The following is a 24,443-nucleotide window of genomic DNA, read 5'->3' as shown; positions in this document are numbered from 1 at the left end:
TGGCCTGTCTCCTGCATTGTGTATCAGCTTTCCTGTGTCCGAAAGAGAAGAGTAAATGCCCTTAAGATAAGGATGCAACTTCCCCCTCATTGACATTACCTTAAGGATGAGCATTTCTCCCTAAGCTAGGATTTGGTTGCTGCAGTCATCCTGTGACCACCCAGTTCGAGAAAACAGACCTGATCCAGCCAAGCCCATCGAGATAGCAGACCTGCTCCCTGCTGTGTCCATCAATAGCTATTCTGGCCAGGCAATCTGACAGGGGTGATCTTGTCGCTATAGTAAAAGGGACATTACAATCCTATGTGATACATGCTCTTTGATGGTATATAACCGCTCTGTACACCCCAATTCTTTGGTGCCCTTCCTTCCTTAGGAAAAGAAGGCCCAGGGGCACAGTCCTCAAACATTTGCTCATAATAAACTCACTCCAATTTTGATTTATAGATTGATTATGGATTATTGACGTAGACATTTGTTGGTGTAGTCATGGCAGGATTTCAGAGAAACCTACCAGAGACCACCTAGAATCTACACTGAACTGTCATTGGGTACCAATAAGGGCCCATTGGGCCCCCCAGATCACTGCATTCTTCAGGTGATCCCAGTGAGTTCTCCTGAAACCCAGACCTCCTTATTGTAAGTCAACAGTTCAGAGTTTCTTTGAGCTGTTTTCAAGTCTTAAGGCTAGGTGTCTTAAGGGGGTACCGGTACATACCCTAGGTCAGAGGAGCCCAGGGGAGCATTCCTAGGAAAGAGAAACCCAGGGGGTATTTCCTAGACCAGAGGAGCCTAGAGGGCACTTTTGGAGTGAATGGGGCAGGCTGACCATTTTAATTTCGCTTAAAATTGGAAAGAATTGTTTTTATAAGTTCTGAACAAAACTGCTTGATAGAGAAATGAGAGACTGAATCTGTTCAGCTGCGAAAAAAAGGGACATTGCTCCTCCCGGCCTTTTGTGCATTCTCAGACCTGAAGCTGTAAAACTTCTAGAAGAAAACATAGGTGAAGAGGTTCCCCGACATTGGTCTTGGGAATGATTTTGTGGATAGCCCACCAAAACCGCAAACAAGAAAAGAAAAAATCAACAAATGGGACTACATCAAACTTAAAAGCTTCTGACCAGCAAAAGAAACAACGAATAAAATCAAAAGGTTGGGAGAAAAATTTTACAAACCACGTATCAGATAAAGGGTTAAATATCCAAAATTCATAAAAAACTTTTACAACCCATAAGAAAATTTATAAAGAACTCATACAACCCAATAAGAAAAAAGCAATCCAATCGAAAAATGGGCAAAAGACTAAGTAGACATTTGTCCAAAGAAGACATCCAAATGGCCACCACATACATGAGAAGGAGATCAATGTCACTAATCATCAGGGAAATGCAAATCAAGACCACAAAGAGCTATCATTTCACACGTGTAAGGATGGTGATCATCAAAGAGATAAGAGATACTAAGTGTTGGCAAAGATGTGAAGAAAAGGCAACCCTTGTGCGCTGTTCATGGGAATTTAAATTGGTGCGACCACTATGGAAAAGACAGTGGAGGTTCCTGAAAAAATTAAAAATAGATACACTTCAGTGTATTTATCCAAAAAAAATGAAAACACTAACTTGAAAAGATATATGCACCCCGGTGATTATTACAGCATTATTTATATAGCTAAGATATGGAAACAACCTAAATGTCCATCAATAGATGAATGGATAAAGAAAATGTAGTATGGGCCGGCCTGGTGGCGTAGTGGTTAAGTGCATGTGTTCTGCTGTGGTAGCCTGCGGTTCAGATTCTGGGAGCGCACTGCCTCACCACTTGTCAGGCCATGTTGTGATGGAGTCCCATACAAAGTGGAGGAAGATGGGTACGGATGTTAGCCCAGGGCCAGTCTTCCTCAGCAAAAAGAGGAGGATTGGCACATGTTAGCACAGGGCTGATCTTCCTCACAAAAAAAGGAAAGAAAATGTGGTACATATTTACAATGGAATATTATTCAGCAATAAGAAAGAGAAAATCTTGCCATTTGCGATGTCATGTATGGACCTTGAGGTCATTATGCTAAGTGAAATTACCGAGACAGAGAAAGAAAAATACCATTTGATCTCAGTTATACATACAATCTGGCTCTTCAGTTTCTCACCAAACTGCCACTGACAGGCAGAATTGAGTACCGGTTTTCTTTTTTTCTTTTTTCTTTTTTGTGAGGGAGATCAGCCCTGAGCTAACATCCGTGCTAATCCTCCTCTTTTTGCTGAGGAAAACCAGCTCTGAGCTAACATCTATTGCCATTCCTCCTCCTTTTTTTCTTCCCCAAAGCTCCCAGTAGATAGTTGTATGTCATAGTTGCACATGCTTCTAGTTGCTGTATATGGGACGCAGCCTCAGCATGTCCAGAGAAGCGGTGTGTCAGTGTCTGCCCGAGATATGAACCCGGGCCGCCAATAGCAGAGCTTGCGCACTTAACCACTAAGCCACAGGGTCAGCGCCAACATCTGTCTCTTCTTCATATGTGTCTGTCTACATGTATGTTATATGTGCACGGTATTTTACCTCTGGAGGGTATGGTCAAAATTAAGAGCTCTATTCAGTTAACTTGAAGTAAGTGCTTAGAAAAGTTATTTCTAAATCCAAATGTTTTTCCAGTTAACATGATATGAAATAATATTTGGTAAATAAAACCTTATTTAAGCTTGTTAGTTTTCAGCATTGGATATAACACAGACATACAGACTTTCTTTGTCAGATAGACAATCCTGATGAAGAACAAATTGATGAACTCACACTTCTCAATTTCAAGATTAATTACAAAGTCAAGAGACTGTGCTATTTTACAATACTAGAATAATCAAGAGACAGTGATATTTTAAAATGAAGAGACACAGAGGTAAATGAAAAAACACGGAAAGTCCACACATAGACCTCTGTAAGTACAGACAACTTGATCTTGGTCATGACAATAAATGCACTCCAACATAAAAAATAATAGATTTTTAGTCTTTAGTCTTTTAGTCTCTAGTCATCATCAACCATGGTGATGATACAAAAGGACGACCCTATGGAAATAAATGAACAAAGACACAAATTTTGCACCTTAGAAATAAATGTACTCAAAATCACTCATCAACTTAAATATAAAATACAAAACTATAAAATTCATGCTGGGAAATAAGAGAAAATATTCATGATTTATAGTTTGATGATTTGTTTTCATATACAACACAAAAAACACAATCCATGAAGAAAAGAATTAATCATGTGGACTTGGTTAAATTTAAATTCTCCAATCTGGGAAAGACAGCATTCACAGAGTGGAAATACAAACTCCTGACTAAGATAATACATTTGTAAAACACATATCTGCCGAAAACCTTGCATGCAAATTATTCAAAGAACCAGTCAAACGCTGCAACAAGAAAACAAACTCCTCAAATTAAAATAAATAGACAAAAATATGAATAGACAAGTTACCAAAAAATATATATATATACATGGGAAATAAGCAAATATAAATTGCTCAACAACAAGGAATTATTGGAAAATAAAATCCATTGTGCATTAAGAAAAAGCAAATTAAAACACCAATAAGATACTCTACTCTTCTAGTAGAATAGCTAAAAACTCAAAACTGACAATACCAATTACTGATGAGGATGTGGGACAATGGGAAATCTCATTCATTGCTGATGGAAATACACATAGTATAACCTCTTAAGAAGACATCTTGCTAATTATTGTGAAGCTAAGTACAGTGTCACTATATGATGCACCAATTGTGCACCAGTGTATTTCTCCAACTACCGTGAAAATATACATCCACACACAGACCCCCTAAGAACATCAAAAAAGCAACTTTATTCACAATGACCAAAACCTAGGAGGAACCAGTGTCCCTTGGGTGAATGACACCCAAGTGTGGGACACTGGGTGAAGATGCTTGAGGAACACATGGGCTACAGGCACAGGGTAAGGAAACACAGGAGTTCAGACAGGGCCTAGAGGAACAGTAGATGAAAACAATGGTTGTCTAGATGGGCTGGAGGCATAGAGAACGCAGACAAACACGAGCTGGCATGGGCTGAAGCACAGCTGAGAGGCACACTCAGGGATGGAAAGGGATGCAGACACATGGAGTGAGAGAGACATGTGAGGTCTGGTATCAAATATGGGCACAGGAGATAGAGACACTCGAGGAAAGATATCCGCTGCAAGTATGTGAGAGAATGAAATTAGGTGTCTGACATGGGTTTTAGAGAGATGGAATGGAGACTCATATGGGTTGCCATGGGCTACAGGAACAAGGAATGGAGACTTTTGAGAGGTGGTATGGACAGAGGGGAGAGAAAACCTTGACAACACAAAAGGTCAGACGTGGGCTGCAATCATATGAGAGGGTGACACTAGACAAAAGATATCAGCTTCAGGTAGAGGGATGGAGACACACGAAGGCTGGCATTGTTGCAGGCTCATGGGCTGGAGATCCTATGGGACCGACATGGCTTGCAGCACAGAGTTTAGAAATACACTAGAGAAGACAACAGATACCAGCTACATCTGTGCTTAGAAGGCAATGGTGTGTAGCCTTAAATGAATGTATGAATATGGAAGAAAGACAGGAAATCCATAATCGCAGCTTCTGTCTTAAGAATTAAAAGAAAATCACACTGGAAAAACTACAGAATGGAAACAATAATAAAGATAAGAATCAATGAAATAGACAAATATTAAAGAAACAAATCAGGCTAAAAGTTATTTTTAAAAATATTAATAAAGTTAATAAACCACTAGCAAAACTGATTAAGGAAAAAAAAGAAATGAAACACAAATCACCAGTATCAGAAATCAAATAAGAGTTTTTGTGCCCAACGTGGGGCTACACTGGGTGGCAAGTTGAGTTCTCTGGCTGGAAGAACTGCCTTCTCCATGGATTACTGCAGCAGATGAAATACTGGAACCCCTCACAAAAGCCGGCAAAATGTAAGATTTCTTACCACGTCAGCCTCCTGGAATCTCTACCTGTGGAGTCTGGTGGAAGAAAGTGATGAGAAATTTTTTCTCTTTCTAAATTTAGATTGGCAGGAGAAAATATTTGGGAAACTAGTTACTTGTGCTTTTAGTGACTCTGGTAAATTTGATAGAGTACTCTTGGTTTTGATCTTGATCCATTTTCCTCCCAGAGATAGTCTCTGTTTTTCTCTTTTCTCTTTGTCTTTTGTATCGTGTGTCATAAGAAGGAAATACCATAGTGTAGGACACAGGCATAGGCCCTATAAGCTTACTGTCCGGGCTGGCCCCCCAGACTGGTGAGTTTGCGGGTCTCACCAGACTGGTGTCTATTTAGACAAACTTTGCTGTTGGTTAATATGCACATGAAGTGAAGGCCATTGCCAAGGGCATTTTGGAAGCCAAAAAGGCCGCAAATTTGTTGGGCACAGGTCGAGCAGTTAAGAGCCATTAGGGCGCTCGCCACTTTCAGAAGACTCCTGTGACAGGATAATTTGGGTCACAGAACAGGGTAGATGACACAGGTCCCCCGCCAACTGCAAGAAAATGTCCATGCAACGACGAGGTACTCTGTAAAGCACACAGTCCCCAACCCCATGGCACCTCCCTCCCAGGTATTATTCTGACTCCAAGAGACCTAAGGCGTGGCTAAAGCTGTCATTGTGCCCATAAGAAAAAAACCAGATGAGGTTTTTCCTTCTGTCTTGTTCTGTGTCCTGAGACAACTTGGCTTTGTGCCAAGTGAGAATATTCTCCTTGTTCTCCATCATACTGAAGGTGCATTTACCGGGGTGCCCCTTGGTGGCCAGTTGAGTAGACTAGGGTTCCGAACTGTCTCATTGTCCGGCTGTGCCAAGCTCTCAGGGGAGTTTGTCATAAAGGGCCCAGTCCATAAGGGCTTTTGTCGTCTTAACCTTCGTTGCTTGTTACTGCTGGAAAAATCCCATTCCAGTATCGTCTGCCCGGTGTCACAGATTAGCGGGTCTGTGACTGGAGGCGTCCCACACTATTGTGGGAGACTGGAGACACCGTTTTCACTACACCATCCTTACCGCCCGTGCAATGAAGGTCTTTACTTTCTCTGAATATCTTTGGGAGTGAATTCTGTGGATCATAGGGGTTACATCATCTGCGCTCTCACCAGGGACGCCTCTTGCGTCCATGGTAAAGATTTAGTCTAAGCGTGGAAAGTTACCTCCGGGTCTTTCCTTAAAAAGGCATTTATTGGATCGAGTCACTATTGGAATAAATACACAAATGAAGATCCTACACGTCAATGGCCCGACGACAGATCCTTTGAATTGAGAAAACTTCTAAATTGGGGGGAAAAAATATTTTTGAGATCTCTCACACAATTGTTTAATTGGTACGTAAAAAAGGACAGAAAAAGGAAGGGAAAAATTTAAATAGCCTTAAAACCTTGACTCAGGTTACAATTGAATTGAGAACATGTAAAAGTGTAAGTGTTGATAAGATTATAAAGGTTAGAATGTTTGAGCTAATTTTATATAAAGAGGTTACATCAACTTTGCCTGAGTATGTTTTAAAATGTCTGACTGGCAATGCTTCCCTTGTCCAAAATTAGAAGACAAAGACCTATTGATAAAAATCTTAATGATAACTGTGTTTAAAGGTATAAGAGGTGATGAAATTTACATGAACTTTTGTAGAAAAAAATGATGTTATTTCTATTACAGAACTGGTTAACAAAAATAGTAATTTAAATGATGGCTAATTTTATCTAATGTCTTATGAAGTCTTATAGGCAATCTAAATAATTATTGGGAACAAGTAACTAAATAGTTGTGAAAAAGATGAATGTTGGGTGAACTTTAAATAATAATTATGTGTTACGGTGGTTACAGCTCCCAAAATCTTTTTGGTGACATAAAACTTTAGAGTTTTGCTAAATTTTGTGATAAAAATTCACTGAGTAACATCATTTCCAAATAAGATAATATATTAGACATTGATTGGTAAATGTACGTTTGTCTACTTTTGTCTTTTCGTTACAGGAAAACTAAAAGGTGTTTTGGGTCTATTGGTAAGCGTGTTTTATTAAAAGATTGTACTACAAAGTAACATATTCCTAGAAGTTATGAAGTGTTTATAAATTTTCCAAGCCACAATATACTAATGTAAAAGAAAGTTTATAATGGTTTACTTAGTTTTTACTTACAAATTGGGGTTTCTAAGAGTTAAAATTTCTAATTAGTATATGTGATTGAAGCTACTAAATATTAAGAAAATTATGTCTGTGTACAAGGAAAGTAAGATGTATAAAGAAGGAACAAAGAATGGAAATATTTTATTTGATTGATGAAGAAAGATAAATTGTCTTCAAGTACTAGGAGGGAAAAGAAAGACATGGGACAAATTCTGAATGTAAAAAGAAAGTTATAGGTTTGTGGAAGAGGAATTCAGGAAAAGGAGTTTTTGTATGGTCAAGTGGGCTAAGATTGAAATGAATTTAATTAAGTAAATGAGTTTTAATATCAGAAGGAAGCTGGTACAAAATTATAATTTGGTCTTCTTTCACTTAAAAGGATAATTTTCTTGAACTTGATAAAGACGTTATAAAAGATTTTTCTTTACCTTTGGGTAAGTCTACCTAAAAGACAGAAAAAAAAAACTGCTAAAATAATTTCTTGTGTTCAAAAGACTGAGGTCTCTCTATTAAGGTTTTCTGACTGTTAATGCTCTCTTTGCTTTAACATTTTCTATTTTTGACAAGCTCCCCAAAATTCATATCTTAAATAAAGTCAATTTTTTACTTTTTTTCTTTGAGAATTTTCAAAGGGCCCTGGAACTTCTCAAAGAAATTTGCTCTCTTCCTATAAGGGGAAAGGTACTAAATTTATTAGGCTTATTCAGTATGTTAAATTACATGGAAAGCATTGTCAGACAAGTGATGATAAGTCTGCTTAGGTGTTATTACGTGGGCAAATATTATTGACATAGGTGTTTTAAAATTGTATATCATTACTGAAATTCTGACCTGTCCTGATTATCAGTCATAATTCTGGTTATTATTATTTTAAAGTGTTGTATATCACAAAATTAACCAAATTTCTCTGTCAATTGCCATTTTGAGGTCTTGTTGTTTACAGACTTATTTCTTTGCTCTAATGCTTTTGCAAAATATTTCGACTTCAGAAAAATTCATGGAAAGGACTCTGACATTTACACTGGAGTACAGGTTTCTGACAAACTTTCTGATCATAAAACTGAACTTGGTAAGAAATTACATAAATCTGATGGAAAGACTGAAAACTTCATGAAGCTGCTAACAGAAAGATTGTGATCAAGAATGGATTACACAAGACTGAATGAACTGATAAGGATAATTATAATTTTATGATTTTTCATTTGATGTATTGCTGAATTTTTAATGTATTGTTTTTTCAGAGTTAAGGAAAACTTTTTCTCTTTTCTCCTGAGCTAGCTATGACTTATAACAATTTGGTAAATTATATTTTTGTAAGTAAAATTGAAATATTTCTCTTTTTCTCTCTATCTGATCCCTCGAATTTGGAAACCCTTAGTAAGTGAGTATTGTTGTTTTCATGGCAATATAGTAATTTGCATAAGTTCAATAAGAATCTGTTCTCCTTATAACAGGACACAATTGGAAACACCGGTTATATTACCAAGGCTGTGACTGGAACATCATATTTGTGATATAACCATACAGGTTTTGAGGAATGAAGACAGGACTTTATGGAAGAAAGCCACGTGGAAATATTGGCCTGGTACCTTATATTCCAAGCAGCACTTACCAGGATAAGTAAAGAATGTCACTTATCTGGCAAACACAAGGAACCTCGAAATATTTTGGGGGAACCTCAGAAGAGAGGAATTCACCCAAACCTGTAGGCAAAGTCTGATGACAAAATGCTTGGTTTGGCTTTTCTGGCCTGGAGAGGCCTTTAATGTTCAATCTGAGATTCCTTATAAAAAGTTCCAGCAAAGCAGATTTAAAAGAGCCTATGTGAGTAATTGCTATTCTTGCTGTAATTATGTAAATAATTGGGCCAACTCTATTGGAACTAGACTTATTTTGCAAACTACTTAGTTTTAATTTGTCTGTATTTGATAAAAATGAGGGTGATCTTAGAAAGAAAAATTATATTTCAGTAAAAACTATAGTGTAAATTTGTAGATATTAGATCCTAGTTTTGTTAATTGTCTTTTAAGCTTTTTGTTTTATATCTGTTGACTGGACTGGATCCTGATTTCTTCTAGTCTCCTAAAATATCTGGCTACAGATGTCCAAACTAACGTTTTTCATTTTTTCCGTCATTTTCATTTGGAATCACTAAAAACTGAACCTGCCCTTTTTCCTGAAGCCTTACAAACTGAAGCTGATGGACTTGCTATAAACTTAAGAGATTACTCGATGACATCATCAGAGACATTTTAAACTGCAAAAGATGCTTTGATGTTGACATCTAAAAATCTTCTTAACTAGCTGTTCCCTATACTCAGAAACTGCTTTACAACTTGCTCTAACCATTAACCTTGTTTTTCTTTCGTTTACATAGAAATGCTTCCATTAAATACTTGATTGCTTGCTTCCACAATATAGGCATAACCTTGAGAGCCCACCTGCATCACTACCTTCTAAAATGAACTGATCTATTATCAGGACTAAGAAATGTGTTCAGTGAGATGAAACAATCTACCAACTCAGCTTCTGGACTATGAAACTTCTTTAATTTTCAAAAGCATTGTGAAACTTCTAGGGAAGTTTCAGAGGAGGGAACTGATGGTGCTCAGGGCAAGCTACCCCAGGAGGCAGCACTCTGGTATGCAGATTATTTCTAGCTGAAGACAATAAGGACTCAGAGAACTCAGGAAGAATATTTGAGTTTCCCCTCCCAAACTGCCTAAAGAATTTAAAACAAAAGATCTATTTCACGAAGGAGTTATTATCATGATGGCTGTAAAGATAATGTAGGATAGAGGTTACAACAGGAAAGGCACCAAGCCCCTTTTATCAAAAACTCTATCTCTCCCTGACCACATTATCTATAGATGACCCTGAGAAGAGTTGTCATGCAAACATTTGCATTTCTATCTCCATGTGAGTTACCTCTTGCCCTCTGAGGTCCAAGACCATTACCCACCCCCAGCAATTTCCTCGTCTTTAACTGCAATACTTAAGGGGGCAGCTTAGACAGAGGGACGAACTGCTCATTTCTGAGTTTCTCCCATGTATACATGTTATTAAACTTGGTATTATTTTCTCCTGCTAAAAAAAAAAAGAAATCAAATAAGAAGTATTCTCTACATAATGCTTAAATCTTAACGAGATACACCATTTTGTGAAATACTTAGGACTGTGAATTAGACAACAAAGGTCAAAATTCACTTTATAAAAAAACAATATACTGAAACTGACACAAAAAATAACATAAAATAGGAAAACTCACATATCTACTAAATAAATTGAATTGTTAAAACGTCAAGTCAACTAACCAACATAAAGAACAAACACTTTCCACAAGCAAAACTCTAGGTCTGGGACTATTAACTATTCCAGACAATAGAGGGAGGAAGGAAGGAAAGGTTCAGATTCCAGATTAGACTGAACACAAAACTAATAGAGATTTCATTCACATTGAATACAATACAGAGAAGATTCTTTACCACACAGGACCTCTGAAGTCATCTTTCCAATATACTACCCAATAAGTTGAACCTAGAGACGAACTGGAGAAAAAAAGCACTATACTTATTAAATACTTTTAACACAGAAAAGAAACTGAGGTTATCTAAACTGAAGAGGAAAATGCTAATAGGTGACAATTACCATCTTCAATGTATGAGGAAGTCCAGAGAAGGCTAAATTTAAAAAGTGGATATAAAGTGAAAATTATTTAAATAACACAAAGAAATATTTTATTATATGGCAAAGTAATATAGCAGACAATCAACCAATAAATAAAAAAACAATTAATGTATATCATTGATTAGAGATATTAATAATCAACAGAAGTGGTTTCTGGAGGTTGTGGAGTCTTTGTCCCTGGAAACTTCTCAAAAACAAACATTAAGCAATTTGTCCTGTATAGACTTTCGACCTTCTCCTGCTGGGGCTCAAGATCCCTTCAAGTTTCTTCTGTAATTTTAATCTACTGTTAAATTAAATGAGAGAAGGCATGGTGAGGGGTCAATTATGAGTGTGCTCTGGGGGGGTTCATTAGAGGAGTTGTGGAGAAAGAGTAAACACATTGGAATCCCGTAGGGTTCTGTGAAGCAAAGAAATAAAAGTATGTAAAGGGCTTGAGACATATTGGGACCTTAGTAAATAACCATTGTTATCAGTAATAATTCGTTTCCAATAGTGTAGATAAAGTTGGCTATTCTGTCAAAAAAACCTCACTCAAAAATATCTTAATTGACTGAGGATTAAATACTCAAAGCTGGCTTTGTTTTTAATATTCTTTCCTAGCCAGGTAGGGCTCAAGGGAAGCAAGCAAAAGAATTGTGTGACACTTAGGAGAGGCACAAACCCTGAACTCAGAGTAATGTTTGCTTTAGCCCTTGAAAATTCAGGAGCCTCTAGATCCAAAAGCCAACACATTCAAGTTGTTGGTGAATCTTGATTATGATTTTGATACTTTTGGCTGTATGCTCGAGCAAAGCATCCTTTGAAACCTAGGGTTTCTAAGCCGGTGCTTCTCAATGTGTGGCTGGTCAGCAGCATCACCTGGGAGACGGTCAGAGACGTAAATTCTCGGGTCCCCCCATCCTACTGGATCACAAACTCTGGGATGGGCTCAGCACTCTGTGTTGTAGGGGACCTCCACACGGTTCTAATGCACACTGGAGTTCAGGAACCTCTGTCTTAGGAGAAGCCAGTCCTAAGTACAACATAGGGTTAGCAAAGATTCCTCTCTCACGAGGGCTTCTCCTGAGGCCCCATGGCCAAAATAAGGATTCCCCTTTATGGCCATAGGAAGAACTCCTAGTGCTCAACTCCAGGCAGCCATCTTCAGGAATTTTTCCACTATGACCAGGAGCTCTGAAATTTGGATTCAAAAAAGAAAAAAATATAAAAAATTGATTCAACATTCAAGAAATTTTCCTGCTTCAGATTGAGTGTGAAGTACCTGAAATAGAGAAAATTTTCCCAGAACACTGATCTGTCATTTCTTGATGGAAACCACTGAGATCTTTCAGTGGAACTAAACAATGACCAGGAAGGTTATGGTTAGTCTGATGTGTAAGAGGAGGAAGAAAACACAAAGATAAAGGAAACAAACAAAGAAACAAACAGGAGAGATGGAGAGTAAGGAAAGGAGATAGAAATAGCGACCATCAGTCAGAGGTAGTGAGAGGAGGGGGAAAGGAAATAGTAGATGCAGAAGGAGAGAAGCAGGTGCCGCTCGGTAGGAAACACACCTGTTGATACTGTGCACGTGTGGCTTTCATAGAAAGTTGTAAGGTTTCTAAAAAGCAAAGAAAATAAAAACAAATCCATCCAATTTAGTAATTTGTCCTAAATTTAATTGATCAGGTCTGATCACTCTGATGTCCTCCTTCTCCTTTATTTCATCCATGTCTCAAATTCTATGTCCTGCCCTTGTCTAAGGCTTCAGAAACACACCACAATTCAAACCTTCACAAGGTGAACTTTTTAAATCATTTCAACTTCTTCCTTGCCCTTCTGCACAAAATAAATGCCCTACAGTGTTAGCTTACCTTTCGGTGCCTTTCAAAAAAAATTTTTAAAAACTTTATTCTTAAAAGTACAGTTTTAGATTTACAGAGAATTGAACACATAGTACATAGAGCTCCATACACCCACCACACTGCCTTTCTCCTCTCTCCCAAGCCCCGTTTCCCCTATTATTAACACCTTGCATTAGTGTGATACGTTTGTTACAATGAATGAACAATATTGAAACGTTGTTATGAACTACAGTCTCTAGTTTAAGGGTCACACTTTGTGTTGTACAGTTCCATGGGTTTTGACACACATATAGTGACATGTAGCCACCATTATGCACAGAACAGTCTCACTACCCTAAAAATCCTCTGAGCATCAGATTAGCTCTTAGTCGCTTTTTAATATATTAACAATTGTCAGAATAACATAAATTTTTATGACGAAAAAAGTCCCACAAGTGCTAAGTTTTGTTAGTCTCACTATTATGATCACTATTAGAAATAATGAAAAAAATGAACCCCTATATAAATAGAAAATTCGTAGAATTTTAAAGATAAAAAAGACCTGTAAGATTAGGAAATCCCACATTCTTCAAGACTCTGCCCTCCAGTCTCTCAGCTTTCTGTGTCATCTATCTGCCGACTCTGCTGAGGAGAAAGAAAGAAATCGATAAAGAAAAACAAAGCAAAGAACAAATTTGGGTTTTAAGTAGTCTTCTTGAGCCAAATTTAATCACGCATGGATTCTTTTTTATTGCATATTTGCATCAGGAACATAATTACTAGCTAGAGCCTAATTTGAGAATATTCATTACGAAGGAAAGATGTCATATCTAAGAACAGAAGGGAATTCACTGAGGTTTTACTCTTGGGACATTTGTAGGATTAAGTCAGGACATGCTGTGAGAGTGATAAATAAGTTCTATATATTTTTATTCTCCAAGACCATGGATTTCAGCCACATTTTATACCCATGTACTTTGCAACAATGAAAAACAATTAAACACTGACCTTCAATATTTTGCCGTCAGATTCATTAGTCTTTAAAATATAAATTGAGCAATTTTAATCTAGATGAGTGAAAGACTGTGGAGACTTCTAGAATGTCACGTTAGGTCCTTTGGAAGTGAAGAATTGACTTTATAAAGCATTTCTATTCCTTCTCATACCTTGACAATAGTGCTACTGTGACTCTGTTTTAAAGAGGATAATGGCAGGCTTTACTTTGATTTGCACCTTTTTGTTTTTAGTAGATTTACTTAATATTTCTCAGTCTCTTGAAAACTTTTATCATTAAGCTCAACCTTCATTTAAATCACCAGACCTATTTGATGAAGGCGACATGAGCATTTACTTGCAAACTCCTCAGAAAATTACTAATTTAACCTTCAGATGATCCATTGTAGAACTCAAACTGGATTTCCCAGACCCCTCAAAAGGGCTCATAACTATGTGTTTGTACATTTATCTGGGAAGCTACTCTCTGAAGGTAATTGTTCTTCCCAAATGCTTTCTTTACCTCAAACAGCAATACTCCCAAAGTTTTAATGAAAATGTGGCCAATTTGGTGAAAAACCAAGTGAGTTGTTTGTTTTAGCATGCCAATGAGATTAAGAAAATAAGTATTTTAATTATTGTTATTGATTATAAAAATCAGAAATTAAGCAAACAAACTTCTTTGTCCAAAGACATTTCTGCGAGTGAAATTGTTGGAAAAACTGACAGCTAGCTTCCCGTTTTAACTACTAAATCATAAGAAACGTAATACCATGGGCAAACACTTGAGCGTTGTCACCTGCACGAGTCCCCAACGCTATAGCCCCATCAGGGTCACAAATCAGGGGAAGGAGCCCGCAGAGGAGAGACAGCTGTGCCCTCAGCATCCTTCCTTCCTGGGTCAGAACACGGCCCCAGCTGCTCGCTGTCTAGTTTTCTGGGGAGGCAGAGAATTCTTCTGGAGACATGACACATCAGGTATTAAGGATGTCATCGTTCTTTTTGAAACAAATGTTAGTTCATGTGACACACTTCTCAGGACAAGAGGAGCCACCTCAAGGGAAGGCAGAACTTCTCCAGGAGCTGACAATCATCCAGGGAGAGCAGAGTCAAGAGCTGCAGAGGGACAGCACACTCCAATCTCCCTCTCAGGGACACCTCAGTCCCCAACCCCTCCCATGCCCACCCCAGCAGTTCCCATTGTATCCTGGGAGAAGCCCGAGCATGCGCAGGACGGGCGCTCAAAGCAGCAGAGGGGCCGGCGAGCTGGAGAGCCCCGGAGCTTGTGCACTGGATGCGGGGTCCCTGGTGTGGACGTGGCTGCCTCGGAGGTTTGTGTGGGGGCATTGGCCATTTCTGGATCCTTCCTCCAGGATTTTCAGCGCTGGGGAGCTCTCCTTTCTGTCATGTGAAGGAACGCTGGGCAGGAGCGGCACCGAGGTAGGCAGTGGGCAGCGGGCTCGGTGTGGAGATCTCCACTGCAGATGGCGGGAGCGCAGTGTTGGGGGCGGGGGCCGGGGCTTCTGGCGGGCTGCTCCAGAAGGGGGAGCCCAACTTTGTCCCTTGGAGGAACAGAGGAGTGCCGCATGGCAGACTGGTCCCTCTGCCTTGGCGGGGCCCCACCACAGCGGGGCCTCCTGCCCACCAGCAGAGGTGCAGGGAGCGGCAGGGAGTCGCTTGTCCTCTGCAGGAGCCCTTGAGTTCATGCCACCCAGGAACCTGTCTAGGCCAGGTCAGGATATCTCCCGGTGAACACGGCCCTTCATAAGATGGCCTGTGGTCAGCGCTCCTTTGTCTGACTCTCCTCATTGCGTTCTTTAAACAAATAAATATTCCTACTTCCTTGGGACCACTTTTATAGAAAAGCCTAATCCCATTAATAGTTTCTGATAATTGACTGTATATTTGCAAGGCGAACTTTGAAGCCTGTGAATTATTGTAAACTGCATTTAATGAAAGGAGCTTTAAACAATCTTTGGTGCAAATTATGTAGCTTCCTAATAATAACTCACATTCTGTTAACATAGACTGATGACTGATCAATTGATGATTGACATAATGTGTAGGGAATTTTGGTATCAGTGGAAAGATTTTTCTTGGCAGTTGGTGATAGAATTAAAATCAGATAAGGAGGAGGTTTTTAGAAGTAGTATGTAGTGTGTGTTTTGTCTCTATATTCATTTACATTTGTAAGAATTTAGATTTGGAAAGCTCATAGAACAGGAATTTTCAAATTTTGATTTGACTGATAGGGTGAAAAGTCAAAAGGCCAATACGGTAGGATTCATTTATATGATATTCTAGAAAAGATAAACCATAGGGAAAGAAAACAGGTCGTTAGTTGCCATTAGTTTTAATATTTAGTTAACCATTTAGTTTAATCATTAGTTTTAATATTTCTGATAAAAAAATACATTTTAATGATAGCATCCTAATTATGCTTTTGGATGATACGAGAATTTAACAACCTATTAAATTCTGCAGTAGGAACAAATGATAAGTTGGTTATTAGTGTCTTTGAAGTGTAAGTATTGTTGATAATGAATATAAACGAGATTTTTTGGATTGCGAACTACTGATTTTTTTACTAGATCCTGTTGGACATGGCATATTACAAGCTTCAAAAGGCTCTTTAAATTATTGTAGCAGGCTGAAGCTATTAAATTGTAATGTAAGATCTTTATAGATGAAACAGGCAAAAATACAAAAAGGCATTCATCATTTTATCTTTGTTAAAAAAATGAAGTAAATCTTACCATATACATGAATGACTTTTGGCTAGATAAACCTGAACTTGACAAGATGGACTCATTAGTGTCTGGGGAAGAGGGAGACTCTCCCTCTGCCCTTTTTTTTAAGGTTCTTATGGCTGGGCAAATAATTAACAAGACAGGTTAGCAGGAGAAAATAATATCAAGTTTAATAACATGTATACATGGGAGAAAGGGACACTGCATTTTTTAACACAGTAGCAGAAATTTTCTTCTTAAATACCATGTTCAGCCAATGACAAAGGAGGATGTTGGGGGTGGGGGGGTCAGTTATAGGAAATTACCACTAAAACACAGTAAACAAGAGTAAGGTTATTATGCAGATTTAATGCCTCACCTTCTACATTGATAAGCCTCTGGAAATGAGGCCATCCCTCCCTCTTTCCAAAACAGGGAGATACCTTTATAAATGGAGATTTCCCTTATAAATGTAAGTGATTGTCTGGCAACTCCTAGCAGGGCCATCTAGAGAATGTGGCCAGAGAGACAGAACTTCTGATAAGAGGGGCTTGTTGGTGACTTTTCTATTGTAATCTCTATCCTACATTATCTTTACAGCCATCATGATAGGTCTGTTCCAGGAAGGAGCCACCATGTCAAATTTTTTAGGCAGTGAGTGGGGGAGGTCAAATGTCCCTCAGAGAAAACAATCAAGGTAAAGGGATATATTTTAGGATGGTCAAATCTTGATCTCCTACATTAGTATGGTGAATTTGTTTTGGAATGTTAAAATGGGAGAGGACATATGTGTTACCTGAGGGTGACCCAAGTCAATATGGTGGGTTTCGCTGTTTATATGCTCTTTCTGAGTTACGATCTTGATTAAACAGCTAGTCATAGACGTACCAATAAATTTGGGCCATTTTATGTATCAATATTTTAAGATGTCCTATTTCCCTGATATTTCTGATTTCAGGGTGTCTGGGAAAAACAGTTTCTCAACATAGGTAAATTGGAATATAATTTTTGATTGTTGATTTATTGAATCATAGAATTGTGGAGTTGGAAATAATTTTAGTGGTTGTAGAGCTTAATCTCTTCATTTTCCAGGAAATGGAAAGTGAGGTTTCTCAAGTTAAGTCATCCATAGTCTGACTGCTACTTAGTGGCAGAGTTGGAACTAAATGCTCAGATGCTTGTCTCCAGATTCCTAGTACAGTGCTGTAGACAAACCAATGAGTTACCTTCCCAGATCATATATGTAGCCAGCAGGGTTGATTCTTTCCCATATGCATTTTTTCCTTTCTTTTTTAAATAACTACTAACCACAATAAATTCATTCCCCTACCATGTTTAATGACTATACTTGTGTTTGTGTCTCCTCCACCACACCTGGACTCCTTAGAATGGACGCCTGCCTGTGAGTGGATTGCTGGGCCAGAGGCTGATGTGCATCTGCAACTTGACGAGCTGCAGCTAAATCACCCTCTGAAGTTTTAACAATTTCCATTCCCGCCAACAGTGTCTGAGTCATCCTTGCCCTGGAAAGTGTCAGATTGGCATTGTCAGATTTTTAAATTTTTGCCATTCTGATGGGTGAGAAATGATGTATTTGTTTTCCTCTTTGTACATTAGTTTTGACAAATGCATAGAGCTGTGCAACTACCAAAATCAAGATACAGAACAGTTCCAGCACCCAGAACTCCCTTGAGCTGCTCTTTTGTAGTCAACTCTTCCCCCACCATAAACCCCTGGTGGCTAATGATCAGTTGTCTTCCCCTATGGTTTGTCTTTTCTAGAATATCATATAAATGGAATCCTACAGTATTCAGCGTTTTCAGTCTTGTTTCTTTCGTTTAGCGCAATACGTATATTTGAGTGTTCATCCATGTTGTTGACTGTATCAGCAGTTCCTTCTGTTTTATTGTTGAATGTGGTATCCATTGTATGAATGTAACACAGTTTATCCACCCACCAGTTGAAGGAGGTTTCAGTTATTTTCGGTTTTGTCTTTTTTGACTATGAATAAAACTACTATAAATCTTTGCAAACAAGTTTTTGTGTGAACATTAGTCTTCTTCTCTTGGGTAAGCACCTAGAAGTGATATTGCTGGGTCACATGGTATGTGTATGTTTAACTTTATTTTAAAACTGTTTGTAGTAGCAAAGTCATGGCCCCCAAAGATGTCCTAATCCCTGAACCTGGGAATACTTTAGTTTACTTGGCAAAGGTCAATTAAATTTGCAGATGGAATTAAGGTTGCTGATTAACTGCCTTTAAAATAGGGAAATTACTCTGGATTATCCAGGTGGGCCCAGTTCATCACAAAGGCCCTTAAAAGGGAAAGAGAAGCAGTAGAGTAGAGAAAAAGATGCAAGAAGGGAAGCAGAGCCAGAGAGATGCAGATTTCTTGGTTTTGAGGGTGGTGGAGGGGCGCCATAGGCTAAGGAATGTGGTGGTCTCTAGAAGCTTGAAAAGGCTAGGAAATGGATTAACCTTTATAGTCCCCTCAAAAGAACCTAGTTCTGCCAAGGAACTAGGTTCCTAGTTAGCCCAAGGAAACCCATGTCAGACTGCTGACCTACAGAACTGTAAAACTATAAATCTGAGTTGTCTTAAGCCATGAAATTTGTGCTAATTTGTTACAGCAGCATAACAAACTCCACTTTAAAACTGTTTTTCATGGGCCCGGCCCCGTGGCTTAGTGGTTAAGTGCCTCCGCTCCAGTATTGGCGACCCAGGTTTGGATCGCGAGTGCACACCGATGCACCACTTCTCCAGCCATGCTGAGGCCGAGTCCCACATACAGCAACTAGAAGAATGTGCAATTATGACATACAACTATGTATTGGGGCTTTGGAGAGGAAAAAAAAAAGGAGGAGGATTGGCAATAGATGTTAGCTCAGAGCTGGTCTTCCTCAGCAAAAAGAGGAGGATTAGCATGGATGTTAGCTCAGGGCTGATCTTCCTCACAAAAAAGTAAATAAACAAATAAAACTGTTTTCCAAAGAGGCTGAACCACTTTGTAGGAGCAATGTAAGAGTGTTCCAGTTACTTTCTATCCTCATTAACACTTGGTATGCTCAACCTTTTTAATTCTAGTGATTCTAATAGGTACATAGCAGGATCTCAATGTGGTTTTTATGTGCATCTTTCTCACGATTAATGATATTGAGCATCTTTTCATGTGCTTATTTGTGATGTGTGTATCTTCTTTGGTGAAGTGTCCAAACCAGTGCCCATTTTAAACTAGGATTTTCTTATTGCCAAGTTTTGAGCGTTCCTTATAGTCCTGTCAGATATGTGATTTGCAAAGGTCTTCTCCCAGTCTGTGGCTTGCCTTCTCAATCCTCTCACCAGTGTCTTTGGAAGGTCTGTGTAACATAACTCAAGAGGTTCCACATGACTTTATTTTCCTTCATTGAGAAACAGAGTGAGGTTGGAGCACCTGAGTCCAATCAGACCTTGATCATATTCGGGGCTGGGTCTCACTTTTAGTAAACCCAGCCCTTCCACTTTCCCTGTTCCTGTTTGCTGTGCTCCCCTCCCTCGCACAGGCGTCTGGTTCTAAGTCTGGTAGATTTCTGTCTCCTCAAGTTTGGGAGCCCATAGACAATTCAGCTACACCCTTCAGACATCTCAGCACAGCTCTCCAGCCTCCTACCTCATATCGCTTCACAATATGGGAAATTACCTGAAGATCAGACTAGCCGTATGTTGGACTTAGGCCACTTCCACCACTTCTGGAGGTTTCATTTTGTTTTGTGGAAGCTTTTGGCCTAGTTCCCCAGATGTCTGTGTGGCACCAAAACTTAGCACAAGTGCTGTGAGAAAGAGCAGTTGTGTGTCTGAAACCTCTCAGGTTTCATCTGCCACACCAGTCTTGCAGAATCACTACAAGTTTGACTAGTTTCTCTTCCTTAGCCGAGGATCTGAATGAGCAAGCCAGATCCTCGGCAACCACCCAGAATCAGAAAACGCCTGCAGGGCTCACATAAAAATCTTTTTCTTCTTTCTGGAATTTTAGTTGGTTGATTCTGAAGTTCTCCGATGCTCTAAAAATATATTTATAATTTATCTGGCTTTGTCCAGTTTTGCAGCGAGTGCTTTCCTGTCCTGATCTACTCTAAAACAGAAGTTCCCTTGTCATTGGTTTTTAACTCCATTAGTTATACATTGTTAATATTATGATTGTTTGGAAAAATCATGCTTTCAATAATTTATTCAGACGTTTACCCTTTTTTAACCTCACGCTCCATTTTTACCTCTTACTATTTCTTCTTCTATCAGTTTGTTTCTTCTTCTTTTTTTTTTGTGAGGAAGATCTGCCCTGAGCTAACATCCATGCTAATCCTCCTCTTTTTGCTGAGGAAGACTGGCTCTGAGCTAACATCTATTGCCAATCCTCTTCCTTTTTTTTTTTTTTACCCCCAAAGCCCCAGTAGATAGTTGTATGTCATAGATGCATAACCTTCTAGTTGTTGTATGTGGGACACGGCCTCAGCACGGCCAGCGAAGGGGTGCATTGGTGCGCACCCAGGATCTCAACCCTGGCCACCAGTAGCGGAGCATGCACACTTAACTTCTTAGCCACGGGGCCGACCCAGTTTCTTTCTTCTTAAAGTAAATTCTTTTTTACTTTTTAAGTCTTTTCTTTGAGGAAGATTAGCCCTGGGCTAACATCTATGCCAATCTTCCTCTATTTTGTACGTGGGTCATCACCATAGCATGGCTGATGAATGGTGTAGATCCACGCCTGGGATCCAAACCCACGAACCCAGGCCTTGGAAGCAGAGTGTGCTGAACTTAAACCACTACACCAGGTGGCTGACACCCTTAAAGTACCTTCTTTAGAAATTCCTTAATGAGCATTTGTTCGTGGTAATACCCTTAGTAAATGTTTGCATAAAAATGTCTTTAAGTCACCCTTGTTATTGAGATATGGTTTGATTGGGTATACACTGAAAGTTATTTTCGCTCTGTATCTTGAAGATTTAATCCAACTCTCTCTTGCCTTCCATTGTTAAGTAATGTATCATAGGTCTACATGTAAGTCTCTGTAAGTGTTCTGTTCCTCTGAGGGACTTTGAATATCTTCTTTTGTATTCAGTGTTCTTTGGTTTCCCTGAATGGATCTGGCTCTAGATTTTTTTTTTTTTATAATATTGCTTGAGATGTATTCAGCTGCCTGAATCTAGAGTAGAAGTCTTTTAACAATTTTGGAAATTTCTGTTATTATTTCTGAATATTCCTTTAAATCATATATATGTATTTATATTATTTAATTCAAATACATATACATATACAAATTCAATATATATTCATTAAATATATATTTATATTATTTAATTCAATATATGATATTATTCAATATAGTGATTTTTATTGAAAAAATATACGAGTATTACTTATATATATATTTTCCTGTACTTGACCAAACTCAAGCCAGTCTCCTTTGAGCCTATAATAACTTGGCCTATAATAACTACAACCTCTCAGCACAAATGGTTTCACATCCCCACACATATTATAAGACTTAAACACTTACACAGTTTCTAACAGCTCAAATCAACATCCTTAGGATGACTCCTGCCCCCTTAAAGCGCCTGCCTGAGAAAGCTCAAGGCAGCCAAAAGAATTGACTATTTGTTCTGACCAACACTTGATCATTGGCCCCTGACATCCCTTTCTTAGAGCATTTACCCAAAAGTGCTTACAACAGTGAATCTTTCCTCTGTCCTTTAGAGTTGTAGGTGTGTCTGCTATAACTCAGGGGTGCGTTTCTCAAGGTCTTGAGAGCCATTCATTGAAATGAGGACAGGGTGTCTGTCTCCCAGACGCTGTGAGAGGAGAGAAGTGAAACTTTGATTATTTCCAACTAGCAGACACAACTGGCCAGATCACGCTGCACTGACCAACATTCTGTAACTTTTCCCTCCCTGACTCTACTGAGCCCCTGCTCACCCCTCTGCCTGCTTCCTCATTCTCCCTTTCAAATGCCCAGTCACATCTGTACAAATCAAATTGAATTCAGTTCATCCTGTTCCTTCTTCCATATTGCAGTGGTATATGCCTGATTAAAATCTGTCCTGACAACTTTAACTAGAGTCTGGCTTTCTGTATACTCCACATTTAACACACATACAGATAATCTCATGCATATGTATAGATATGCATATACAAACGTAATCATAGTCCCTCCAGGACCAGTTCAACTGACCCCATCTTATAAACAGAGTAGTTAAGAGTTTTCTTTCAGGAACTGAGACCCCTCTTCCAGTTCAGAACAGTTGGGACCACCAACTCATCAACTGGGAGTTCACAAATGCTTTATATGTGACCTTTATGACATCAAGGAGCTAAAAACTCCATTCTCCGATCATGGTAACACTGCCAATTTGTGAACACACATCTGATGAAGAGCTGCAAAGCTTGACGTTGCTTGCGCAGGTCATCAATTACCTCACTTCTCCTTACTGCCAATCATGTATCTCCACACGTCAGAACACCCTGCACTTCATCCCATAAATTGTGCCCCAAGACCTGGATCAGGGAGACAGATCTGAGACAGACACATGCCCCCGTCTCCTTGCAGATCAATCTCACAAAATAAAGTTACACTTCATTTCCCAAAAGCTGATGCCAGAATAATTTGCTTTTTTAATGTGCGTTGGGCAAAAGAACCCCAATATTGTGCAGTAACATCAATACATGTATATACACTTAGTGGTTGTTTTATTTTTTTAATTCTCTTTGCTTAAGAGGAGTCACCCTGAGCTAACATCTGTTGTCAATCTTCTTTTTGCTGAGGAAGATTCACCCTGAGCTAACACCTGTGTCAACCTTCCTCTATTTTGTATGTGGGTTGCCACCACAGTGTGGCCACTGGTGAGTGGTGTAGGTCCACGCCCAAGAACTGGACCTGGACCACTGAAGTGGAGTTTTCTTAACTTAACCAATAGGCCATGGGACCAGCCCATGTCTAATTGTTTTGAAGATGTTACTAGATATGCAATTGAAGTTTCACTATGATCTCTGGATTTCCTTGCTGTTCCTTTAGTCTCCCACTTCAGTGTATGTGTTTCTTGCTACATCTTTCATGTTAGAGGAATTCCTCAAATATCAAGTGGTCCTTGGCTACCTGTTCATATTTCTGTGATGGGAAGAAAACAATTGAGTAAGATCTTTGTGGGCCTGATGGGGCCTGTGAATGTCTGGACTCAATGTTTCTTCAGATGTGTTGAGGGTTGAAGTAGTAACAGGCAAACAATGTTGGTGCCCACACTGATCTCTAACAACATACTTATTCTACACATTCCCACAATGACAGACATCCTCTGAACACGTGGAAATGTTGACAACACACTCCCACACACACATACACACTATTTGCAAATGACCAGCAGCATTCAGACTGTAAACTACACATAATGCACACTGATACTCAGAACATACACACAAACACACACACATACAGACGACTCACTGTCTCAGAGACCACAGTGACTTGAACTCTCTCAACACACACGTCAACAAAACACACCTTCACAGAGAAGCCATAAAAGCCATACACCCTGTGACCATACAGAATTGCTGAACACACAGACATCCACACAACAAAGAACGTGGCCGTGAACATCTGGGCTTGATCAGGGGGGTTTTCACACCTCAGCATCAACATGGACACCCCGGAGCGAGAGGGAGAGGCAGAGGGCACAGGAAGAACATGTGGGGAACAGTCAGGAGACACTTGCATAAAGCAAATATGATACCTGCAAAGCTGGTTGCTAAATGACATATGACTCAAGTGTATGAGGACACAAGAGGATCTGAAATGGTACAAAGGAGGTGAGTGATACAATCCCATCACAAGATATTTAAAAGTAAGGAACAGTGATATTTTAAAAAGCACTCAAGAGAGTGCATCAAAGCTTAGATATAATTCCAAACAATGAATGACATGGAATTCTGGCCAAAGAACAGCCATTATTGCTGTTAAAATTCTTATTTAAATATTTCTTATAAAATTATAGAAATACTCCTTGAAAAATG

Source organism: Diceros bicornis (genome assembly GCF_020826845.1).
Source record: "Diceros bicornis minor isolate mBicDic1 chromosome 13 unlocalized genomic scaffold, mDicBic1.mat.cur SUPER_13_unloc_1, whole genome shotgun sequence".
Classification (NCBI taxonomy): Eukaryota; Metazoa; Chordata; class Mammalia; order Perissodactyla; family Rhinocerotidae; genus Diceros; species Diceros bicornis.
This window is presented reverse-complemented; position numbering follows the sequence as displayed.